The following is a 24,996-nucleotide window of genomic DNA, read 5'->3' as shown; positions in this document are numbered from 1 at the left end:
CTAACAAACGTAACTATTACGTCAGCATTTTTTAATACCCAAAAACAATTGGAAAATCAAAAATTGGACCGGAGATTAATGAGATAAATTTTTATTAGAAATGTTTTCAAACAGTAGATTAATAAGGCATTTTTTTATAAATTTTTGCGCGTTTAATATAGGCGTAAAATCAAATTTGGTTAAAAATTCATTCATTTCATGAAATTCATGAAATGGTATGTTTTCTTCAATTATTTGAAGATAAATTTCAATAATTAAATAAAAGTAAAAAAATTAACAGAAAATAAATTGGGAAATAAAATTAAAAACAACTCCATCAATTTTAACAAAAAAATTGACATTGAATCAAAATGACCAGTCACCAAATAAATTAACATATTAAATTAAATGAAGGCTAAAAAAAAAAAGAATGTAAATGAACTAAAGAGGAACACATACAGAGTAAAAGACATTTTTAGAAGCAAAAAAGGGAAAAAGTTAAATCATGGAGGTATAAAAATGTAAACTACTGTAGCTCATTGAAAAAAAAAGACAGTATAAATAAAATTAGAAGGAAAAAGAAAGTAAAAAAAAAAAAAAAACAACTACGGAGAGAAAAAATAGAGAAAGGAAGAATTGAACAGTCGCGCCGTCTAGGCGACCAACCCAGTAAACCACCTACGCACAACGTTTTTGACTCCCACCATTCTACGTCAACAACAACCTATGCAAAATGACGTCACGATTTTACCGTTATTGTAAGTTCAATAAAAAAAATATATTCGTGCCAAATAATTTTAATAAGACCACGAATTTATATATTAACCATATAAATAATTAATTTTGTACATATACAGAGCGGTTAACTCCCCTCCAGATGCGCGTATCACATAAAAAAAAACCGCTCCTTCTTAACAACATTAATATAAAAAAAGTTTTTTTTAACGATTTTCATGGTCATTGCAAGGACTTTAAAGTTATATAACAGTATAATAATTACTTTAAAAGGAATAACGCGACCTGTACAATAAAAAATTATATTAATTTAAAATACATATATTTAATAATAATCATTAAAATAAACCATTTAACTAATGTATTAGTGAACTTTACAAAATAATCACGATTTCCCCTCTTCCGGAAAAGCCCCATTTTTATCTGAATTATTGTTCACTTTCGCGTTATATCCTTGCTGACAATTTTAAAATTGAATAATTCACTTCATAATAACAAAGAAGAAAAATAATTTTAACGGTGGTCTTAAATTTATTCCTAATAATTTACCAATCCACCAAAATTGTCTTTAACTTTTTTCAGAGCTGCGCGCACAAAAATCAATTGTGGCCAAAAGAAATTATTCACAAATCGATTTGTGCAAAATGTTTTATTGTTATTATATACACATGTATCAATTACACAATATATTAATAGAGAGTGGCGCACGAAATGATCCAACACTTGTTTTGGCAGTAATTGTTTAGTTTAATAATTATTAATATGTTTTATGTTGGCAGAAGTGACAGCACTTCATGAATATTAGTTTCTTCTCTTTCCGAGTGCGCTGTTTGTGTATCGCTCCAAACTGGCTAACAAAGGAAGACTGACTGTTGAACAGCGCGTAAAGACTGTGTTGTTTTTTAATGAAACGAAAAGTGTGATGTTTACACAAAGACGGTTTCGTGCATATTTTCAAACTCGGTGGTCGCCTTCATTTAAAACAATACGTAGACTTTAGAAAAATTTAATAGTGATGGTTCAAGCAGTATTTGAGAGTAAGCGCGAACGGCCTGCCAATGTTCGTTCTCCACAGAATGTCGAAACTGTCAGAGCAGTGCTGCTGAGGAGCTCGGGAAAATCAACAAGAAAAGCAGCAGCAGCACGACTTGGGATTTCTAGGCGGTCTCTGCAGCGAATTTTAAAAACTGATTTGCATTTGTATGCGTACAAAATAACAGTTGCCTAAATTAACGATTGAAAATAAACATCAAAGAACGGCATTCGTTGAACGGGCTGCGAACCAAAACATATTGTTGAACAATGTTTGGTTTTCAGATGAAGCATTTTCACCTAAGCAGGGTTGTTAATAAACAAAATGTGCGGGCTTCCGAACAATCTTGTTTTTGGGCTACAATTTTTTTTTTTTTGTGGTGAACTGCCGATAACTGAACAGAATGTTTTTATTGTGAATAATAGTTATAAATTCCTGCAAGAAAATCACGGTGTGTGCTACTCTGTAATCTCAACTAAATATGTTATTGAGTATTCCTTGCATATTTATAATAGCTGATTGTAAATGCGCGGGAAGTAAATTTCTCTGTGCAATTTATTACAATTCTTCTAAAATCATTGTGCGGCCGCCCACTCGCTGCAGCTATGTTATTTACTGGTACAATTTTATTTCGGAAATAAAATGTTTAATAAACCGAAGAAAAATGAAAGAGTTTTCAATCACTGAGTATTTGAATATAGTCATGAAAAGTGAACCGAGATGGAAAAAATATATTGATTACCTTTGTACAAAACTAAAATATTTAATTGTGAAATTCTATAACATTAAAGTATACGTCAAATATACTTTGCAAATGCTCAATCAGGTATTAATTATATATGAATTATCTTGGAACATTCACATTCAGAACTTGTTTGTTATTTAGAAATTTATTTTAAAAGGGGATTTTGGTAAACCCCGATTATAAGACAGATTTAAGAAAAAAACACAACATTTTACTCCAACAACTTTCAAAGCGGTTATAATACATTTAGTCTCAGACCATTTTCTACTAACACATTCAAAATTCTTAAAATTAATATAACGGTTTCGAAAAGCCTTAGATTTTACCTAAGCGGTAAATTAATAACCCTTATTTAATCTAAAATACTGCGATTTTCTTTAAGAAAATATAATAATTGGAAAAATAAAAACTGAATTATTCAGTTTGATCTATTTTATTTTATAATTTATTATTTGAAATATATTTTTCATTATTACTATATTTTAACCTGCATTCCCTTTTCTTTTTATTTCATTGTTAGGATGTCCTAACAACAGAATGTCCCATGAAGAAACGGAAAAATTTCAGGACATGTTCTACTGATGAAAATAATGAAGAAAGTTCATATAAACATAGGCCTGAAAACGTTTTGTTTTCGAGTTACGGCTAGCGAAAGATTTCGTCTCAATTTCAGCTCTTATTATAAAAGGAAGCCCTACTGTATTATTGGCACCCAAATTAGAAAGTAAAGTTGGTGGTTTCTTATGTAATTGGAGCTGGCAGATAGGATAGAACAGGTCACAAAACTGGTACACCAGTAGTTTTTAAGATATCCGACGTAAAATACAAAATTCAGTGTCGAAAAACAAGTATTTTTAAGTTTGTGTACTTTGTTTCAATCAATTGTAATAAATTATCATACAGAAAAAGGAAGTGTAGTGTTATATAGTACTGTAAAAATCCGTTTCAATTATCTAACGAAAAATATGCCGATATAATTTTTTTATGGATTTTTTAACGGAAATTCTAAGCTGCTAGACGTGAATATCAAGAGAGATTTCCTTGAAGGCAGATTGCAAATGCGAAAACCTTTTCTTCGATGTATCAGCATTTACGAACGAAAGGGTCATTTCCAACGTGTTCGTTTTCTGTTGAACGCCATGTAAATCATCGTGTGAATAATAAACATTGTGTGAATCAGCATATTCAGCGTAGCCCAGGCACTAGTGCAAGGTGAATTTCATGTCACACTTGTTTGTCAAAAAACAAAGTGTAGCGCATCCTACGGAAAAAGGATCTTAATCCTTTCTGCCAGCAGAAGGCTCAAAACCTTGCAGCCAACAGAGTAGCCCCAGCTTCTTTACTGGCTTCTAGACAACGCTGATAAGGTAAATTCAATTTTATTTACTCATCAAGCCACTTACGAGAAAAGGAGTCTTCAATTGTAAAAATAGTCATTCATGGAGCGAAGATAATCCACATGGGACTGTTTGTTTGGAAATTAGTTTCCAATATAGATTTCCCATTAATGTTTGGTATGGCATTATTTATGACAGAAATCTGGGCCCGTTCGTTTTCAAACCATACTGGAGATGCAAACGTTCATTTCTTAAATATAATTTCCTTTCAAGTTGTCATGCTTGCCAGAGGGGGCGCTAGTGACGCCCCTCGATTCTTTAAATAAGAACCTAAATTCTCCTTATTTTTTGACCAAATCTGAAAATTGTTTTATTCCAATATAAAAATATAATACTCTTTTGGAAAAAAATAATTCGAGATTATAAATTTTTTATCAGTTTTTTAACATACACAGACATAAGTGTAAAATAAAATTAGTCCTTCGAAATACAAATTGGTGATCGTCGAATGGATCCGGCTAGGGGTAAAAACTACAGACCATTTTATTCCGACTGGATCCAACAGAATCTTAATTCAATAACTAGATAAACCTAATATTTATTTCTTAAAGTATAAAAAAAAGAATAGATTATAACGTAATTCAATCGAACAAAAGCATTTAAAAATGATATTTATCAGATTTAACGTGCGATTAGATTGTGCAATCCTGCGAGCCGGCAGCGGGAGAGATCAATACTATTTTAATGCATAACTGCGTTTAAATTTCTTCGATTTTATTTTTTACTTTAAAATAAAATTTGCACGAAAGAATTATTTATGAGTTTTACGTAATTTAAGCGAATAATCAAATTAATAATTTCGTGAAATACAAAATAACGACAGCTCGTGAATGGTTCATTAATGACAAATTCTTTATGGGCTGCGTAAAAATACCAATTTTTTAAAATTTTCAAATAAGGAACAAACGCTTTAATTTAATAAGAAAGTTTTATCATATTGGCACATATTTAATATCGCTAAAGCAAACTTCTACATTCTAAAGACTTATCTACGTGAAATGACAGTATTAAATTAAAACCATTCGAAAATATACTGAATAAAATACAAGAAATCTCTCTTTTTATGAGTTGTTTGTGTATATACAGTCAAATTCCTGTAAATCGAATACCTATATTTTGAAAATTTCCACAACTCAAAATTTATTTTAATTCTCGGCCGTACTGTATTATGTTATACGGAAATATAATTCCTTAACTTGAACAAAAATTCTATAAATCGAAGTAAAAAAGTTGATTAGTTTATTACAAAATATTAAAAAACCCTAGGCCATAATACTGATCCTATTTTCAGTTCAGAAATATGAAACAAGTACGATTCACTTCCGGGACTATGCGATAACAAAAAAGGAAGAATCATCACACGGTAAAGAGGGAAGCAAAATCTTAATTCATCAGATGTCAGTATTCACCGGAACTCGTTTGTCGTAAAAAGTGTCGGTCAGTGTGTCTTTATAACCGTCTCAGCTAGTATGCATAGTTTTCGTATATCTGTATGGTTTTTTGGCTACTGTAAACAAAGGTGTTCTTATTCTGTTTTAGAGAGGTTTAAAAACAGTTGCGATCAAAATTTACCTATTAGTAGACCAAATTTACGTGAAAACGCCGAGTACTTTGCGAGACAGTTCAACTGTACGGATTCCAAAGCTAGTGTGGATTGGCTTAATACGTTTAGATAGGCGTGGAATAATTTTTAAAAATGTTTGTGGTGAAAGTGCCAGTGTAAATGAAGAAGTTTATAATAAGTGGATAAACACTATGCTTAAAGAAATTACGAGCAAATACAACGAATTTTATATAGTTTCTTTATTCGATTATTTTAACTTTTCTATTTTAAAGACTTCGTTTGCGGTATTAGTTTTGAGTTTTATTTTACCTTCTTGACTCTTGTTTTAATACATTTTTATTAATGATTAATATTAATTTTATGCCTTATTAGTTTTATTATTTTGGAGTTATTTTCCACTTTTATTAATAAAATTCCGGGCGATGATAACGCCCACAAACAAAAAAAAAAAGACAACGAATCGGACATTTTTAACGCTGACGAAACTGGACTGTTTTACAAATGTTAGTTTTTAAAGGTGATAAATGCCATGGTGAGAAACGAAGTAAAGACCGCGTCGCAGTTCATTCATCACATGTCAGGGACAGAAAAGTTTAAACTTCTGTTAATTGGTACATCGAAAAATCCACGTTGTTTCACTAACGTTAAATCTTTGCCTATTCAGTACGAAGCCAACAGAAAAGGAGGATTATCAATGAAATCTTCGAAAAATGTTTATTCTAATCGGATCATTATTATCATTTAAAAAATAAAAAGAATGATCTATTTATTGACAAATGCCCGGCACATCCAAAATCGTTTCCTCAGGAATTGTTATCGATAAAATGCGTTTTTTCCCACCAAATGTTACCTTTAAACTACAACCAATGGATCAGGGAATTATAGAAAATTTTAAGGAAACGTACAGAAAAATGATTACAATGAAAACGTTACCAGAAATTAATCTTCTTCATTACCTGTGGGAAGTTAAAAAATCTTGGAATGATGTGACTGATCTTAACAATTTTTAACTGTTTTAAAAAATCTGGATTTAAAAACCCACAACAACCCGTTATTTTGTCGGAATGTGAACAAACTAGCAGTGAAAGCCTTTGTTCTAGCAACAATAATGGCTATGATGACGATGATAATGAAGGGGAGTCAGTTGTCGATGTTTTTCAAGTACCCAGCGACGTAACTTTTGGAATTATATTTCTATAAACAAAGATTTGGTTGTAGCAGAATACCCTACTGACGAAGATATTGTAATCAATACGATTAACGCAAAAGCAAATGAGAATGACACCATAAAGACTGGTTCGTATAACAATAATGATGAACTACCCTGCGTACCACCCATAACTTTAATGGGAGTTACGGATAACGTTGATTCTGTTCGACGATTCGTTGAGTCAAAAGATGACGTACCAGAATCGGTTTTTTCAGCTGTGGCAGATATAGAAAAATGGTTCACTACACTGCATCAGAATAAACGTCAGACAACTACCAACAATTTTTTTAATCGATTTTAATTAAATTCAGTTTTTTTAACGAAAGAACCAATTATTCTTCACTTTTTATTTTATTTTTTATAATTTTAGTATTGTTTTTATTTTATATCAAAAACTTTTAAAAACACAATCGTTGAATTAAAAACTGAACCGTGTTTTATATACAACAATGATACGTGTAACTATTCATATAAAGTTATATAGCCTTTTGTATTTTTCATTCATTAACGATTTTTGAGCAATCAACTGATTTCAGTGAGAAAAAATGTGATTAATATACAGTGTTTTGGTGTGTATATATTAGCTAACATTTTGTTTAGTGTCTTCCGCGGTAATTAATACTCTTCAGGTTAGTTAAGTTTAACTTACTAACTACATACATACTATATTAGTACGTACTAACCAGTAATAGGTATTGTATACTGTATTTATAATGCTGAATCAAGTCGTGTAATAATATTGCTGTGATATAATAAGACTGTATATGGAAAAATTGCAATATTTTCTTAAACAGAGCTGTACATTTTACGTGATTAAAATTTATGATGGGTAGTAATTTCTTAACATTTATGTTTCTCTAACTCGAATTTTCCGTTAAGTCGATTTTTTTGTTCCTTGAATATTCGAGTTATAATAATTCCACTGTGCATGTTTATATATATATATAAACATACCGGGTGATACTTAAGTATGTGGAAACAGCTGTATACTGTATATCTGAGAGGTATTTCGAGGCAAAAAGAAATGAGCTTCTAAATAGTTTTAAAAAATTCTGCATTATGGTGGGTTTTTAATTTTTATCCACCTTCTTGAATCCGACATACTAAATCAAAACTAATTTATTTATGTAAGAAGGTGGACATACGACCCATGATTTCGATTTAAAATCTTAGCAGAAAAATAACGGTGAAACCAGTTTTTCTGTTAGTGCCTTTGTTATCGAGTTATAACCATTCAAAGTTTGAATGACGGAAAAATCGTTTTAATATTAAACGAGATATAATGCACTGCATCAACAATTTTACTACATTTTACATTCATAATGCCCGCAGTAACAATCTTTAAACGGTGGTACAATATTGATGATAATAATAAACAATAATTAATAATCAACAACAAATTAAACGGCAATATAAACTCATATTATTTGCATTAAATATTACAATATTTATTTAAAAATTTTAAATAAATGTCTTCGATCGTAAATTACTAATGAAATAAATTTTGAAAGCATACCATTCAATAATAAATGTTCAAAATGCTTCCCCTCTAAAGCTCGACAGTGTGCTAACCTCAAGTAATATTCGTTTATAACTTGTATCACGTATGATGGTACGCGAGAAGATTTTCAATTATTCTTCTTTTCGATTCGTCATATCTACAGGTTTAGTTTTGTAAAAATTATGTTTTAGGTACCCCCAAAAAAAGTAATCTAGAGGAGAGAGGTCTGAGGACCTGGCAGGCCATTCTACGGCTTCTCTAATGACCTATCCAGTGATTTGGAAATTCTTCATTTAAAATTTACCGTGCCCTTAGATGATAAAGAGGTGATTATTATCGAGCCCATCTTGCAGAAACCATACGTTATTATTTAATTCTTATCCAACATTTTGCCGGATATTTGGTAAAATCCTATCGGCTAACTAGTTGCAGTAAACATCTCCTTGTCATCTAAAATATAAAACGCACTACAATACAATGACCGACGATTCCCGCCCAAATTTTCACTTTCTGAGGGTGCTGCGTATGAGTTTCCGACATCCATTTGGGATTATTATCGCTCCCATATCGACAGCTTTGCTTATTCACATGGCCATTTAACATAAAAATCGCCTCATCAGTAAATATTATTGAATTAGAAAAATTTGTGTCTACGTTTAATTTTTGCATTATATCACAATACTCTTTTCGGCGGTCAAAATCATCTTCCGAAAGTTCTTGCAGAAGGTGCAGCTTAAAAGGGTGAAATTTATTTATTTAAAAAATTTTTTGAACCGAAAAAGTAACATGTCATGTTGATCAACAGTTTTCTGAATCGGTGAGTAAGTGTTTTCAAAAAAGGTCTGCGATACATCTAATGAATTTGCGCCGGTTGTGACAGTTCTCATTCTACCGGTGCGAGGACGATCAATTCTTTACAGTACCGGTTTCTTCAAAGGGCTATACAGTCTTGATCGCAGTTGATTTTACTTATCGGTTCTCTGTTTTAAAATCTATTATTAATTAATCACATACCTCTTGTAAAGGCCGAACTCTGTCACCGCACTCGTACATCATCAACAGAATTATTCTTTCGGTTTCAATTAAATAAGGCATTGTTATTTGAAGATTTAATATTTAATAACAATAAATAAATAAACGAGGAAATTAAAATAAAACTTTCACCAAAAATGCAAATTTGAACCGCTAGGACTAGAATTTAATTTTTACTAGCACTATCAAAATTTACCATTACAAGTACGTTGAAGTAAATAGGAGTTAATAAGTCGCATTGTTTTGACGTAATACAAACTGCATTGTTCTAAATTAACAGCTGATTTACTCAACTAAATTTTTAATAATTTTTTAAGTAAACATTTCCTGCTGATTTGTTTCACTTACAATAACAAATATCAGTTAATATTAACAGTGGAAGTTAATTTTTATTTAGAAAATATCACTTGATATAGCCGTTTAATTTGTAGTTGTGTTGTTGGTTATTAGTTATTGTTTATTATTATCAATATTACAGCAATATTTAAAGTTCGTTATTGTATGTGTTATAAATATAAAATGTAATAAAATTGTTCACACAGCGCGTTTTACCTCGTTTTGTTAATACTATTTTTCCGTCATTGAAACTTCAAATGCTTATAACTCGATAACAAAGACATTAAGAGAAAAACAGGTTTCACCATTGTTTTTCTTGTAAAAGTGTAAATCGAAATCATGTGTCAAATGTCCATCTTACCTTTTAGAAACATTAAGTTTGATTCGATATAGGTTTTTAAGAATTAAAAACCAACATAACGCAGATTTTATTAACTATGTAGAACCCCAATTCTTTCTGCCTCCAAATACCTCTCAGATATATAATATAAACGATTTCCACATTTAAATATCACCTTTGTATAATACAATGTATTATCATAATATTATGTATCTAACAATTCCAAAAATTCTCTGGAAGATTATATGCAAACAGATCAAGCTGACAGCTTCCTTAGCGAAGTGGAAGCGTCTCTCTCTCTCCGTTTCAAGAGGAAGTTAGTAAGATCAAAACTCAGGCCTGGAATTTTTACACATGCTACAAAAATTTAATTCTTATCATAAAAAGCTGTGTTGAAGGGGTAATGTTTAAAATGGATTATAGTGCAAAATTTATTTACCATAGAGAAAATAAATTAATAAATATTTCTATTTATTTTTATTATATTTAATTCGATTAAACCATTACTACCGTTATTCATCATCTGTAACGGATGTGGGATAATGATGACATAACTACAATTACTTCATCGTAATCACGATTATATAAGATCTCAAATCTGATGTCCTAAGATTGAGAATTTCACGTCCTATTCTATCAAGTCATGGTTAATTCTTAAGAAGGCCGACCCTATATATATATATATATATATATATATATATATATACAATTCTGATCCACAAATTATAATTAAAAATTTATTTATTTAAATATATTTTAAATGAGATATCGTGAATTTATGTATTATCGTTAAATTTTTCTTTATCTAATTTCATCGTATGAAAAATACTGATTGGGTTTTTTTTATGGTACACCTCATCATGTTAAAAAAAAGATACCTTATAATTAAAAATAATAATAAATTATTACAAAAAACTAGAAAAATAACAACACTGCTTACATATAAACGGGCACTGTAAACAAGAACAGTAAACGAAATGCGACAACTGCTTTAGGCATTATGAAAGAGATAAAAAAAAAACAGAATAAACTGTGCACTAAAATAAAAAAATAAAATAATTATGAAAAGTTATAATAATAACTCGTTTAAAAATTTTTTTAAATTCGGGAAGATAATTTTCTTTTAATCTGTAAAATTGGAATGATACAATTAAAAAAAGGGGCATAATACACAATCTACAGTAAATACACACCCACACACACACCCCGACAATATAAATCGACAATCGGGTGCCAATCACTTTCAAATGATTTTTTAAAAATAACTCGTCCAAAAATCTCAATAGAGTTCGTTAACGGCCAAAATCGGGCCATAGGGGGTGGAAATGGTGTGGCTATTTCAAAGACATAAAATATTGCTATAACTTTTTTTATTAAGTAAAATATCGAATTCGTTTAAGGTTCCTACGATTCTTCGAATAAGGGCCTAAAACTTATGTAAGTAAGTTTTTTTTATATCACCAACCATTGGCTCAGGGAGTGGAAAAAATGGGGTTTTGAAGACAAAACAAATCATATCTCCCTTAATAGCCACAATATCGAGCCGGTTAAAGTTTTCGTCAGTCCTCTAAACATTATCTAAAACTTTTGTCTGAAGCAATTTTTGATATGACCAACCCTTACGGCAAGGGATGACCAAAACCAAAAAACAAAATATTGCTATAATTTCTTATTAAGTAAAATATCGAATTTAATTAAAGTTCTTACTATTCTCTGATAAGGGTCTCAAACTTATCTAAGTAAAGTTTTCTGATATAACCAATCATTTGCTCAGGGGGTGGAAAAAATGGGGTTTCGAAGACAAAAACCATGTCTATTTTAATAAACAGTATCGAATCGGTTAAAAGTGGTCGATAGTCTTCTAAACATTTCCTAAAACTTTTGTCTGAAACAATTTTTGATGTAACCAACCCTTAAGGCAGGGGATGACCAAAATGTTGGTGAAATTGTAAGATAGGGCTTGTCGTACGTTAAACATGTGAAACTGTTTTTCACATGCAATCACTGTCGTATTGAGTAAATTTGAAGTTTTTCTTAACTTTAAGGTGGACATTTTTTTTATCCCCTTATTAGCACCGATGAAATTTTTTTTTCACCTTTTTTTTAAATTTAATTATACTGATTTATTATAATAATTATTAACCTCTGATTGTAAAAAAAGTTTTACAATAAATAATAATTCAATCATAACAATAAAAAAATCAGAAGTTATTAGTGAAATAAAGCTTTGCGTACTTTTCATTAAAAAAAAAAAAAAATGAAATGAAGTCAGATTCGAACCGATGTACCCTCCCGTTGTAAGGGCCAATTATTTCATTATTTAAAATTTTATTTGGCTATAACTCTGGAACCAATGAAAATAAGTACGACTTATGATATATCTTGAAAATTTCTTAATAAAGGCTTATTACTGCAGTTAAAAACTCCAAAATCCAAATGTTTTGGATTTTGGGCTTTTTTGAAGATTTTTGGTCAAGTCGATTGCAATCGAAAGGAAAGGTGCCCAATTAGATGTTATAACAGTCCTGAACATTCAAAATTTCAACATTCTATGCCTAATGGTTTTTCAGTTATGCGAGATACATACGCACATACGTACGTATAGATGTCACGCCCAAAATAGTATAAATGGATTCAAGAATGGTCAAATGGTAATTTCTGTTGAAATCTGAAACCGAAATTTTTCGCGATCACAATACTTCCTTTACTTCGTACAAGGATGTAAAAATCGAGATTTATAAATAACAGTTAATTATTTTAATCGGTCCAAAATTATTTTTATAGGTAACTGGTCCCTGGTTATTGAATTCACTGCAGTAACAATTCGATTTCACAGATCTTGAAGAGTAGCAGGCTTAATTGGTAAACCCACCGGGTCGGTCTAGTGGTTAACTCGTCATCGCAAATCAGCTGATTTCGAAGTCGAGAGTTCTAAGGTTCAAATCCTAGCAAAGGCAAGAATAACCTTTTTATGGATTTGAATACTAGATAGTGGATACCAGTGTTCTTTAGTAGTTGGAATTCAATTAACCACAAATCTCAGGAATGGTCGACCTGAGACTGTACAAGACTACACTTCATGTACATTCATACATATCATTCTCATTCATCCTCTGAAGTAATACCTTACGGTAGTTCCGGAGGTTAAACAGAAAAAAGATAATAACCCTGAAGTAAACGGTTACATACATATATATATATATTTGTTATTTATATTCTAATGTCAACATATTACAAAATAGAATTATAAACGAGTGTTGCAGTCTAAAGTAATAAAAAATATTATTACATTTGCTATTTAAAAATTTAATTATCTATTTAAGGATTAAAGAGATAAAACATTTCATTTAATAGAACGTAATATTAAAAATGCCTATCTTATAAAAACAAAATGTATAAAAAAATAAGAATAATACACGTGTAATTTATACGATTATAATATGAACAAGAGGTTTCAATGTAATATTATAATACAATTCGCATAGGATAGGACAGCTTACAGTTTAATAGCAACGCATCACTTTATATTTAAATGACTTGAAAATAATGATGCGATATTTAATAACTAAAGGTCCGATGTTTACTCCAATATAAACAAGGTGATGGTTTTAAATGGACTTTTATTCAAAATCAGTAAAAGATCTTTAATAATTAAAAATAAATTATTGTTTTTATTTTTATGTAAAATATTTATTTTTCAAACCGAATAAATTATCCAGTTTTAAGGGGTTGTAAATGGGTAAAACCCCCCAAATTATAAAATAGTTTATTTCATTATATTTTTAGACAATCTAATGTTTTAGGTAGATTTCATAAGAACTACCTATTGTAATGGGTACCATGATTCGACTTTTTCGACTTCCGGATAATTTCAACACATCTATGCGTTTCACTTACCCCCCCCCCCCCAACCACCATCAACTCAAAAGTTTATATATATATTTTTCACTTTCTTATGAACACGATAACTGCCGTAATTTTGCACCGATCACTTTCAAATTGTTCCTTTTCGATCACTTTCCTGTTCGTACAAGTATAACTCGTACGAAAATCTCAGTCGAGTTCGTTAACGGCCAAAATCAGACCATGGGGTAGCTTTTTCGAAAAAAACAAAATATTGCTATAACTTTTTTATTAAGAAAATATAGAATTCGTTTAAAGTTCCTACGATACTTTAGATAAGGACCTAAAACCTGTATAAGTAAAGTTTTTTGATATCATCAACTACTGGTCCAGGGGGTGGAAAAAATAAAGTTTCGAAGACAAACAAAATCATACCTCCCTTAATAGGCACAGTATCCAATCGGTTTAAAGTGGTCGTTAGTCCTCTAAACATTACCTAAACTATTTATCTGAAACAATTTTTGATATGACCAACGCTTACGGCAAGGGATGACCAAAATTTTGTTTAATTGTAAGAAGATGGACATGCACGCTAAACATGTGAAACATTTTTTTCTCATGCAACCATTGTCGTATTGAGTAAATTTGAAGTTTTCTTAATTTTAAGGTGGAAATATTTCTTACCCTCTACTTAGCACCGGTGAAATCAACCTCCGCCTTCCAACGTACCGAAAGGGATTTTTTTTTTATGTAGTTAGTAAATTTAAATTCAAAAATATATCATTAAGCATAATAATGTAAATATTTATTAGTTATTCATAATTACCGTTTACTGTAGATTATACAGAGTATTCGGCGAAGAAACGGAGAATCCTTCAGAACACGTTCTTTTGGTGAAAATAATGAGAAAAATTGATGTAATACACAATATACTAATAAGACTAAATGGATAAATTAAAAATGTATACATAATTTCTTAACTTTGCTCGTAGAAAAAAGTATTCGTGAGCTTTTTTATGCAAAATTGTCTTAATTTTCTATAGGTCGCATTTATTTTTTCATAAGATTAAACAAAAGCAAATGATTGATGAAAAACTAGATATTTTGTCAAAAAACCACGTTATTTCCTCAAACAGCAAAAAGATTTCAAAATTTTGAAAAATGAATCAAATCTAAATAAAGCTTAATATTGATAAATTGATTAAATATTTTAAAATAAATCTACGAATTTGCAAAAAATACCAGTTACTTGTTACTTTTTCATTAATTTTTTATAACAATTTGTTTATAGCGTGGTTTTCATGTATTTACGAAGTATACTAGATGTTTACTTCTTAAAACTCATTGAAAAATTAAAGTTTTTGAAAAATCATCTCTGCCATCTTAAAGTAGATATTTTACCGTACAAATAACAATTAAAATATTTTTATATTTGAAAACACAGAAATAATAATGATTGGTTTTGAGCGTTAGTCGAGGTACCAAGATACGCTTTTTCTAAAAAAAATTCAATTTTCAAATGTTGATAAGCAATTAAATAAGATATAGAGATATCCTTTATGGAATGAGTAGGTAGTAAGCTCAAGAACAGAAAGCTATATTGACTTTTTCATTTTTTGCAATTTGTTTATTGATATAGGCGTTTTATCAACAACTTGCAAATTTTCACAGTAGATCCGGATTAAAGGGCGATCAGAAATTAAAAATACTTCAAAAATTCCGTACCTTTTTGGATTATCTTTAATAGGAATAGAGTTATGGAAGTTTATTGCGCATCCTCCAGTTACGCTACGATCGATTTTAGGGGTTATTGTAAAATTCGCTAGCGCCCTTAGTTTTGCTCGCAGAAAAACGTACACGAAAGGTTTATTATGCGAAATTTTCTCAGGTATCTATTGGTGTTTTTTTTACATGCGTTAAAAAATAGAGCCGCTATTGACGAAAAACTAAATATTTTTCCTTAATTTGTTAATTAAAAAATTAAGTAGTTAATCACTCATTCCGCAAGGGCACACTTTTATTCTACATATTTTTCCGAACCCATCCCAATAATTTATTTGCTGCAATAAATTTCTTCGAAGTTAAAATCTCTATTGATTCAGCTTAAATAATGAATTGTTCTACTTTTTGAGTAAAATTTTGAAAAACGGGATCCATGATGGCCTATCTTCTCAGCCCTTGACAATTTGTAACTAAAATTAAATGGATCAATAATTCAATTTCTTAAAAAACTGTTAATGCAGTCTACATAAAAACAAAATGATAAAAAAAGGAAAAAAATTAGCATTATCCCTCATCCCGAAAAGTAATCGTTTAAATAAATAACCAAAATGACAACATATAAGTAATTTAATGAAATCATTTAATAACTAAATGACTTTGTGTTCAGAAACGACAAAAAAAGGTGTTTTTTCTCCAGGTTGAATAAAGCCAAAAACCATCAGAAGATACCTTAGTTACATCAGTTGCGTTAAATTGATTCGAATGTTTATTTTCTGCCCTTCCTAGCACTGTCACCCTAACATTCGAAGTTGACGCGTTTCGGAGTACCACCATTCTCAAATCTGCTTTTAGCAATGGGTCTTCCTGAGTTGGGATCGTCGAATAAGCGATGTTAAGCTGCTCCCACTTCCAATTACTATTGCCATGGCCTTTTTGCTTTGTCCTTCCCACTCTAACGGTTATACAATTTCTTGAAACTAATCCTTCTGATTGTCTATTTTAACAATTTTAGATTTTTAAACATTACTTCCGATTGAGTTATTATTTGTTTTATACTAGTTATTCGGCGATCCCAATTCAAGAAGACTCAATGCTAAAAGTAGTTTTGAGAAAGGAGGTACTTCAAAACGCATCAACTATGAATGTTAAAGCGACAATGTTAACGGCAGAAAATAACACTAAAATCAATTATGATAATCCAAGCGGAAACATAAAATACTGTGAAAGTTTTAAGCATTAGGTTGCGTGAAAAAAGTTACCATACTTTTTAAGTAAAAACTTTGATATACGGGCCCCACAAGATCCATATCTCCATGCCGTCTTGATCGATTATGACCAAAATTAAATAACATCAATGCCCCATATACAGAAATTATCTTGCCACATTTCATCCAAATCGATTCATCCAGTCTAGAGATATCTAGCAAAAAATTAGGCCAACATACATGTATAATTACATATATGCAAACATACGAGATGCAACAACAAAATAATAAGACTGATTTTTTAGCAAAATTTGGCTTCCATCATTTACTTTCATATTTCCGCCACTAATAGTCCAAGCGGTCATCCGTACAACCTCACAGTCTTGATTAGTGAAGAAGTATTGCAGAAGAAGTGTACATCAATTGGAAAAAGGTTCGCCAAATAATAACAGAAGATCTGGGCACGCGAAAAATTTCTGCGAAAATGATCCCGAAAAATCTCACAGCGCGATGCACGGAATAATATGGCAACTGATCTGCTGGAACAAATACAAATCAATCCAGAGTAATTGAACCGTGTTATCACTGGTATTGAGAGCTGGTTCTTCCAGTATGTTCCAGAGAAAATATTAAAGTTCGCAATGGTGTACAATGGGATCACCCAGACCAATAAACACTCGCATGTCGAAGTCAAAGTGAAATGCATGCTTATGTGCTTTTTCTATTCCAAATGCATTGTTCATCGATATTTCTACAAAGACTTCGAAAACGAGTCCTCCGTGTCCGTTCAAACATCGGTACGAGTTGGCTTCTTCTTCACGATATACGCCATCTCATGGTGTATTATCTGTACAGCAGTTTTTTAAACTTAAAAACGTATTTAAGTACTATCACAGCAACCTTATTCACCAGATCTCCCCCCGAATAACTCTTTTTTTATTCACAAGAATCAATTTGGAGGTCAAGCTACACCATTTCAAACAACATAATATGTCCAAAATGCTGTGACAAAGGTCTTAGACAACATTCGAGAAGAAGAATTCCAGAAATGTTACCAGAAGTGGTAAACGAATTGGAGTAAGTGCGTGCAAGCAGAAGGGAACTACTTTGAAGGAGATTACACTACAGCTGACTAAATACGTCATGTAAAAATTTTTATCACATCAGTTGCATTACTTTGTTGTTACATCTCGTTCATCCTTTCGGACATCTTTAATACTTTTTAGTTTTTGGTTAAAGACAGTTATGAAATGGCAAGACTTACAAAAACCCCTTCACACAGAATCTGACCGGATTAGCACAATTTCCCTTATACAGTATACCTTATGCTATAAATGACAACAATAGCCCGGAAAATAAAAGGCTTAGAAAAGTTTTTTTTTTAATATATACACAATAGCCTACATGCATTTAATTTTCTTTCAGATTTTTTACTTAAATTCATCCTGTTCAAGAAAATCAAACGTAAAAATTCAGATTCTCTAACAAGAACGGAAAGTACTGAAATTATCACTAATAAATTTAAACCATGCGTATTTTTTTTTATTATTTAAAGACGAAACTGATTAAAATCAGTCGCTCTTACATCAACTTAAGTTTCTTGATAAAATTACTAGAATAGACATTATCTACAATGACAAATAATTGAATATGTTTAAAATCGATTTTATTAATAAAAAAAAAGAAAAAAAAAATACAAATTGCATGAATATAAATTAAATCATTTTAAAATTGAATTATTTATTATATGTAGTTCAAAAGTAATTTGGCAATATTTATTGTCAGTTAAATTATAAAATAGACGTTGTCATAGTATCTTTTAACAAATTATTATCGGCAAGCTAAATTTGTGAAGTCATGTTTAATCAAACATAAAAATAATAAAGACTATCTACCCATCAGTTAGGTTACGTTAAACTATTTGCATATTAATTAATTTTATTATTCACCTTATATATTCTATCAGATTTTAATGTGAAATTTAATTAAAAGAAAAATAAGTTGCAAAAAGGATTAAATAAAACACAAATTTGGATAGATTACAGTAATTAAACGAATAAAAAATACAGAAGGAAGTTTATTTTGCATAATACAAAAAAAAGCTTAAATGTGTTTTGTTGTTAAAATTTAAATACATTGTAATTATCGTACGTAATAATTTCAGCTTTTTCCCGCCTTGAATCTGTAAGTTTATGATGCCAGGTAGGCGGAACTGACCTTAAGCTAAAATTTAAGATAAATTCAATCATCACTCTATGTTAATAAAAAAACATTTTCCAGTGGCCACTTTTTTTTAACGATTATAGGCTCAACGTAAAGTACGTGCGTTTCAAAATGAACATCGCGGTTATGTAATATTTATTAAGTTTTACTTACATTGATAAATTATACATGAAATAAAATCAAAACACTTTTCCTCTAAGTGTTCCTCTGGTGTGAGCACCATTAGTCACACGGCACATATCCAGCCGATAGGAGAGTTCATCCCATGCTTTAATCAGCAAGTCTAGAGTAATCGATGCGACAGCCGCTTCAATTCTGTATCTCAACTCGGGTAGGGCAGCCGGAAACGGTGGCGCACACACTTGATCCTTTATAAGCCCCAAAAGAAAAAAATTGTACGGGGTCAATTAGGGCGAACGTGGAGGCCGCGGCAAACAAGCCGTGTCATCTGGTCCCCGGTGACCGATCCAGCAGTTGGAGAAAATTTCATTCGACCGATCACGTACAACGTTATGCCAGTGAAAAGGTGCACCATCTTGTTTCCAAAGAAAATTCTGTGGTTCGTATTGCAGCTGAGGAAAAACGACACAGTTTTAGCATATCAAGATAGTCCATTCCAGACACACTTGCTTCCGAGAAAAAGAATGGCTCGTAAATTTGCCGTCAGGATACGGAGCAAAAAACAATCAGGTTTTAGGCAGTCTCTTTCACACTGTAATATTTCGTGATTTTCTGGTCCCCCATATAAGCACATTAAGAGTGTTTACTTTTCCATTAACATAGAATGTTGAATCGTCACTGAATACCACACCATAAAGAAAGTTTTTATCGTCATGGTGCATCGTTTCATTTACGAAGCTAGCACGCAAACCGTAATTTATACGCTTTAGAATTTGTAACAGCTGTAAACGACATGGACGCCGTTGTAACAGTTTCCTTAACACTTTCCATACAGACGTCACTAGAATCGCTAATTCGCAGTTAGCCTTTGTAACACTACGCACAAAATACTCTCTTACACGTTCAACATTGTCTTTGGACGCAATCGGTCGTCCTGAATTCTTCCCTTTACAAATATAGCTTGCGGTTTCAAATTGTTTACACCATCTATGAATGTTATTGTCACTCGGGGGATTACAATGGAAATTCAAACGGAACGCACGTTGATCGGTAATAAATTCACACTTTGTAAACTGCAAAACACGGAATGCTTTCTGTTGGGCTGTCGCCATCTTTGCTACTAGCGCTTTTAAGCAGAATGTACAGGAAACAGTTTATGAGTTTGCGCACAGCTTAAACTGTTTGAGTAGCTCTTTCATTTCATGTATAATTAATCAATGTACGTGAAATTTGAGAAATAAACATAGCTTTAAAATCCCGATATTTATTTTGAAACACACTAGTGGATATACCTTGTTTCAAAAAAAATCTAAATATTCATAAGAGTTGAGACAACTTTGTAGAAATTTCCTTCCATGAAATAAAATCGATTTATATATAACATATTGTTTCTCAACGTAAATATATTAACTCATTGCTTTATTCTGTCTACACCAGTACCTGTTACGGCTGTGATGTATATAAAACAAGTAATCCACTAATCAAGGATTACTTTCATTGCGAATAATGATAGTCGTTATACACCCATTTTTTATTGAAAATAAAATTACAGTATCCTTTGTAAGCTTTATTTCGGCTATATTAAAGTCGGCATAATATGCCGATATACAGCAGTACGTTTAACTTAAAGAAAACCACTTCACTCTTGTCACATTGCCAGCTAAGTGGCGGAAGTGACTTGTGTGTTAATTATCAGGTCGCCAACAAAACCTTTAGGTTATGGTTCTAATAAGCAAAATGAAGGTACGATTTTTTTAAATTTCTAAAAATAAATTATTTATGTCGGGGCTAGTTACTAGAATACGAAATATACAAGTTATTACAGGCTTTTTTCGTTAGGTCATCCACTAGACCCCGATAATGAATAGGATCAAGAATTTAGAACCTGAAATTAGCAGAGTTAAAATTATTAAGTTAACATCAATGAAAATATCAACTTTCCAAATGAAAAGTCAAACTCTTGACTTTCTATGAACCGGTCGTTACCCTGGGAAATTCTGTTCTGGTAGACTATAGACTACAATCTTACATAAAAAAAATAAAAAAAATCACACGGATTTTTTTAACTTTTACTTCTCCCAAACACTACACTAATACAATTTCAGGTAATATTTTGAATCTTAACCAAAATTATCAAAATAAATATAAATATTTGAGGATTAATTTAAAAAATAATATACGGCCTAAAATTCACAAATAAGGAGCCACCAAAGACACTTTCTAATACTTTCCGAGGCATAATACATAATTACAAGATTTTATGTAATATTAAAATTAAAGCTCTGTAGTAAAATAGTACTGACTTTGTTTCTCATCCGTAATATTTTGGAATCGACCCTCGGAAATTAAAATATTACATATCATACTCCCATGCAGACAAACCTTCGGATAATGTAGTGAATTAATCATTTAAAAAAAAAAAGGCTGAACACAGTTGTTTCTGATGCACGACTTACACACACAACTTAATTTAAAATATTTTTCATTTTATTTAAATATCAATTTTTTGTTTATTTAATTCAACGATTCTAACTAAAGCGCGAGCGCATACCGTATTTAATTCGAACAGGTATGGCGGTACTAGCGGCGACGGTCGGCACTAACTAAACTAATGTAATTTCACAACTTATATAGAACAAATTTCGCTTGTACGGTCAGCAGACTGGTATAGCCGTGATGCTTAACGTACCAGATACCGAGTCACCGTGCGATCGAGTTACTATTTTACATTTTAAACATTATTCAGTTACTTTGCCTACCGCTCACCTGTGACGTCACAACATAGTAGACGACTATAACAACTTTTTTTGGGGGTGACGGTGCGATTTTGCTAAACTATTTTTGAAAATACTGTTATTTTTTAATCGTTAAAAATGAGCATAAGAAAGATAGGACCTGAATTATGCAAAATCTCAAAATACGGGTAACCTTGCTCTACAGCCTTACCCCCTTGACCTTTTTAGTTGAAAATATAATATCATCAATGCCCCATATATAGAAGTAATGTGAACAAGTTTCGTCAAAATCGGTCCAGTAGTTCTGGAGATGTAAGATGATTTAGAGGCCAACACCGAACGAACACACACACATACACGTAGATACGATCATTAACATCCGGAAAATTTCCATCCAGTGATTTGGGTTCCTTAGGTGTCAAAACGTCAAGATCTGGTAAAAACCGCATATGGGCAAACTGGACTGATTACCCTTCTAGAGCTATAGCTCTGCAATAGCGCTATCTAGACGGGAAAGTTAAAAATGAGAAAGTAATATTTTTTCTTTTCATTTTTCAAGGTTGCTATATTGCCACACAGTCTGCCTATTTTTAAGAATAGTTATTTTAGGATTTGTAATTTCAAAATCAAATAAAGAGAAGGTGCGAGTAAAGAGGAAGCGAAAGTGACAAGGAATAAGAATACTGTAGCGAACTTCTTTCATTCTATCTGGATGACAATGCGTGATCTTAAATAATTTTAATAATACTCTAAAAATATTTAAAAATTTTAGTATTAAATCCTACGATAATGAAAAAGTATACTACATTTTTTTTTTAGAAATAAAAATTATTTTAAAAAAAATGTTATAACAGACTACGTCGATGAATAAACAACTATCCTTCTTAAATTGAAGTCTAAATCCATCTAATCTAAAATCTGATCTAACTGAGGTCTAATCATTTCTAAATTAAGGTTTCGGGTTCAGATTTCGGCAAGGTTTTGAATTTTTAGGATACAACTAAAAGCTACAGCTTAAAAAAGATCGTTTAATTAAAGATCGAAGATTTAAGATCGAAAAAATTAAATAATCGCATTTTTAAATTAATTAATTAACTAAGACATAAACACAATCAATTAACACATTTTTTCGACACAATATTTAGAGCGGATGAGTAGCAAAAAAAGAAGCAAAAATAATATTAAAATATATTACTTACAGTATTAATAGGGAACTGAAACAAATCAATTAAAATACAAATTAAATAATGAAAATATACAAAAGGAAAATAGGCAAAAACTACAAAGCAAGCAAAAACAGCTAATTAAAATCAATTCTTAAATTTCTCAAGATTACCACCAATACAACTTGTTTTTTTTTTAAATGCTCGCGCACGCGCACACACACACACGCATATGTACATATAATCTAATCTAACAAATATTAAAACATCAATTTATTTTACAATTATTACTATTATTAAAAGGAAAAAAATCAAAGAGGCTAAATTTTTTAATACATTTAAAAACTGTAATATTTAAAAAAAACATCAAAAGTAAAAGATACAAAAAAAATTATCAATACCCCATTAATAACGTATAGGTTGTTATGTAAAAAGAAGCTTGATTTGAGAATGTTGTCAAATGACCAGTAACTAGTCAGAGAGGGAAAATACATGGATAGAGATAAAGCCAATAATATTTTCGTTTATTAAAAAAAAAGTACAAAATTAATTTGACAGTGTATCGATTAAAAATAATTTATATCAATAACTAAGAGTAATTATACAATTAACTGTAAAAGACAGGTTTAATGGTGAATCGAACAACTTCTAATTACTGTAACTGAACTGGCGAGAGTACGGGAAAGTACTCTGTTACATATATAACACCGTCAATCATACTAAAATCCTGATAAATTAAAAGAGAATGACGTAATCAACGTAATGTACCAGCATTGAGTTGCGGCATATCAGTAAATCGCCTTCACTCCATATCCTGTATAATAACTACAATTGTACAATTATACTGAATGATTGTTAAATACATCATTTAAATAATACTTCAGTATATAGAATATATATTTCATCGTATGGAATAGACTTCGTACATAGAATTAGTAGATTGCGTCTTTAGGAAATGCTAAATAATCAGAAAACCGTTTAAATATACCACAGATAATAGGAGTAAGACTGCTTTATTTATGATTACTTTTAGTTAAACTGGGAATTAAATAAACTTATTCAAGTTGTCCCACGACAAAACTTTCACATGTTCTGCTGGTGAAAATAATGAAAAAGGTTCATATAAATATAATTATCAAGAACAACACCCGGAATTTCTACAAGACGTTCAGAGAAAATCTTGCGGGCTACCAGTCTCGTAGCCTGTGCTTCCAACGACCCCACGGGTCCCTGGAAACTAACAAGGAAAATAACTGTGAAATTCTAGCCAAATATTTCAATACACTCCTCAACTGCGAAGCGCCCTCAGAACAACTAAGATTTGTAAAACCTACACCAAATCCTGACTCACTTCTAGGCACACACGAAGAAATAGTGAACATAATCAAATCATTGAAACACAACAAGGCTTCTGGCGAAGATGGAATTACCGCAGAATTCTGAAAATTGGACCACGAAAATGTAAGGCCTAAAATTCACAGAATAATATTGGAAGTCTGGAAAACAGAGAAAATCCCAAAAAGAATAGAAGGGTGCCTTGATACACCCACTCCATGAGAAAGGAGACAAGACAGATCCGAACAATTACAGAGGAATCTCACTTCTCCCAATCACCTATAAGACCTTCTCTAGAGCCTTGCTGAATCGACTCGAACCCCAAGAAGACCCACAGATTGGCGAGTATCAGGCAGTATTCAGAAAAGGAAGGCTCTGTATCAAACAAATCTGGAACCTCAAGACCATGTGCTACACATCAGACGACCTCGGAACACCACAGTCACATCTATCGACTTTAAAAATGCCTACGACTCTGTCGACAGACAAACCTTGTTTAATACCCTACAAGAATTTGGAGCCGATAGAAAGACCAGAGCCATCATCCAGGAAACATTATCAGGAACCGCCTCAAAAGTCAAATTCATGGGAGAAATCTCAAGCCCATTCGAAGTTTACACAGAAGTCCGACAAGGGGACGGCTTATCACCACTTGTTCTGCATTGTCTAGGAGAAGGCTGTCAGAGAATGGGAGAAGGAATTCACAGGCATCCAAATCGGAAAAAAATTGAATTACCGTGAAATGTTTGGCCTTTACATACATGGCTATAACAAACAA

The 24,996-nt window shown here is 31.3% G+C and overlaps 1 protein-coding gene across 3 annotated transcripts in view; it reads right to left on the bottom strand.

The window, feature by feature from the left end:
- The window catches only part of Ypel (Yippee-like), a 603,854-nt gene that overhangs the window by 452,356 nt on the left and 126,502 nt on the right, over positions 1-24,996 (bottom strand). The window contains exon 2 of one of the 3 annotated variants that reach the window (XM_075362051.1): positions 22,920-22,934. The exons of the other annotated variants lie outside the window; for them this stretch is intronic. The gene's annotated coding sequence lies outside the window, so the exon portion shown is untranslated. The remainder of the gene's footprint in view (positions 1-22,919; positions 22,935-24,996) is intronic. 3 annotated transcript variants of the gene reach the window in all.

This window comes from Lycorma delicatula, chromosome 4, assembly GCF_047948215.1.
Source record: "Lycorma delicatula isolate Av1 chromosome 4, ASM4794821v1, whole genome shotgun sequence".
Lineage (NCBI taxonomy): Eukaryota > Metazoa > Arthropoda > Insecta > Hemiptera > Fulgoridae > Lycorma > Lycorma delicatula.
Note: the sequence above shows the minus strand (reverse complement) of the source record. Positions and strands in the feature narration are given on the sequence as shown.